A 2,462-nucleotide genomic window follows, 5' to 3' on the forward strand; every position below is an offset into this window, starting at 1 on the left:
AGCTGCAAAATTGTTGCTGGTGGAATATATATTAACATCATCCAAAAATTATTTCTCAGTGCATAAAGTTGCTCTTAAGAAATATGTCAATACATTATCTATGTGATTCTATCAACCCATGTAGTACATGTTTGCTCTTTTTCTTTCTAACTACCTAATGCAAACTTTCTACGGTTGTATCAACCTATATTCATCTTTTCTAAAAGAAAATCTACCCATGTTCATGGTTCCTCTCTTTCTTTCTAATATCGAATGCAAACTTTCTAGATGACATGAAGATGCCGAAATTTAACAAGCAATTCGTTTTAAAACCAGCCTAAATAAATCTATCAAATGCATCAAGTAATTCATTTGGACAAAATCATCAATTTGAGTTGGTAAATTCGCACAACATAGTATTGCACGAGGCAGATGTGAGATATACCTAGTGATACACTCATATCATGCTCCCACTACCAGCAGAAATAAACTTTCTTGCTAGCAAATCCGAAGAAGATCTCTAGTATAGCCTGCTAACCGAACACTCCCAACTCATCGATTTCGTTAGGAAAAAAACGCTACTTTCCATTGCGTTGATGATAATCGATAAAGGTTCTATTGAAAGCACGCATCAAGGTGGCAAACTTCTGCTACTCCCTCCGTCACAGTTTATAAGGTATGCACGTGTATCTAGGTCGTCAATTTGACTTATATAAATACATTGTTTGACATAAAAATTATATCACTAAAAAATAGAACATCTAAAGTTTCTAATGATATATTTTTTTATAATAGATCTCTCTCATTAAATTGAGATACACGTGTCGAACTTATAAACTGAAACGGAGGGAAAAAACGGTTCACCGTAAATAAAATATTGAGGCATGCATGTATATGTACAGTATCCCTTGGCGTTTCAGATTCCCATGATCTCAGAGTTAATGGCGAATCCATCCCAAGAGATCGCACGTACTCCTAGTAGTGGATGATGAGAACCCAAGGGCCAAGGCGACCCATTCACCCGCCATCTAATTCAAAACCCATCGGTCCTCGCCGGGGCCATTTGGTTCCAATCCAACTGGACGCCGGTCCAGACGCTTCGTCACACACACTGATACTCCACGTAGCTCTGGCCTCGCTCTCCTTGGGGAAGGTGAACGGACATGCCGACGGTGAAGCTGGTGGCGATTCCCGTGGAGGAGAGGAAGGATGAGAAGGTGGTCAAGTGGCTGGGGCACTACTCGTCGGCTCAGACCATACTGATCGTCGGCGACGGCGACTTCTCCTTCTCGCTGGCGCTCGCCACCGCCTTCGGATCGGGGAGAAACTCGTCGCGACGTCCCTCGACTCCTACGGTTCGATACCCTTTCCGTTTTCTCCTGCCACGCGCTTGATCTTCTCATGTTGTTTGCATGCAGCACGCACAAAAGGGTTAATTAGGGTCTGGATAATGATGGATGATTACTAGCGTGCCTTAATTTGTGATTCAATCGTTTTGTACTTATCTATTTCCGCCGCCGTTTCTCGCTGGCAATCATCTTGGAGTGCAGTTCATCTGATCAGCATTTACAGCAAAGCGGAATCGAACGTGGCGGAGCTCAAGAGACTGGGTGCCACGGTGTTGCATAGTGTCAGTGTGAAGAAAATGAAGAAACGCACCGATCTCAAGTCTAGACGGTTCGACCGAATAGTCTTCAATTTTCCTCACGCCGGGTTCATAGGGAAGGAGAACCAGGTTCATATGATCAAGTACGTATGCTCACTCCCTCGAGATATAATATGGCCATCTTCTTCATTTGTCTACTTCTTTCCCATTATTTGTCTGACACCTCGCACTTGCCAAAGAGTTAGCTTCGTACGTATTACTGACATTTTTCTGTGTCGCTGTAGCACCCATCGGCTGCTGGTGCAAAGGTTCTTCCGCAACGCGAGCCAGATGCTTCGTCCCCTCGGCGAGATACATGTGAGCCACAAGACGGGGCAGCCATACGACAGATGGGAAATCGAGTATCTGGCCCTTGAGTTTTCGCTTCTCAAGTTCGAGATGGTCGCCTTCCGTAAAGAAGATTACCCCGGGTATAATCAGAAGAGAGGCCACGGTGACAGGTGCGACGAGGAGTTCCCTCTTCGAAACGGCTGCACTTTCAAGTTCATGCGTTGGCCTCGCTAAACCTCTCTCGCTGGCCTACGTAGCCGTAAGTGGAGGTTTTTACAATGGAGCACCTTGTGACGCTGCCTGGCCGTCATATCCCATCTACCTCCGACCGACTTCCATGGACATGGCGTGCATACTCATGAGGCATCGACCCATCATTGTGTATATTACTACATATTTCATGAATTACGATGGATATCATGGTAACTTTTATGTTTCATGAATACACAAAGGTTGCGTATCTTTTTATTGATTTGTATGAGACAACAAAACAAAAGAGGATCTTACATAGAAAAGGGAAGGAGGACACCACACGGATAACATAACA

At 44.3% G+C, this 2,462-nt stretch overlaps 1 pseudogene; it reads left to right on the forward strand.

Moving 5' to 3' along the window:
* The first annotated feature begins 1,142 nt into the window (after window positions 1-1,142).
* LOC123396915 lies at window positions 1,143-2,149 on the forward strand (annotated as a pseudogene).
* Window positions 2,150-2,462: the final 313 nt, after the last annotated feature.

The sequence above is a fragment of the Hordeum vulgare genome, chromosome 5H (genome assembly GCF_904849725.1).
Source record: "Hordeum vulgare subsp. vulgare chromosome 5H, MorexV3_pseudomolecules_assembly, whole genome shotgun sequence".
Taxonomy (NCBI): Eukaryota; Viridiplantae; Streptophyta; class Magnoliopsida; order Poales; family Poaceae; genus Hordeum; species Hordeum vulgare.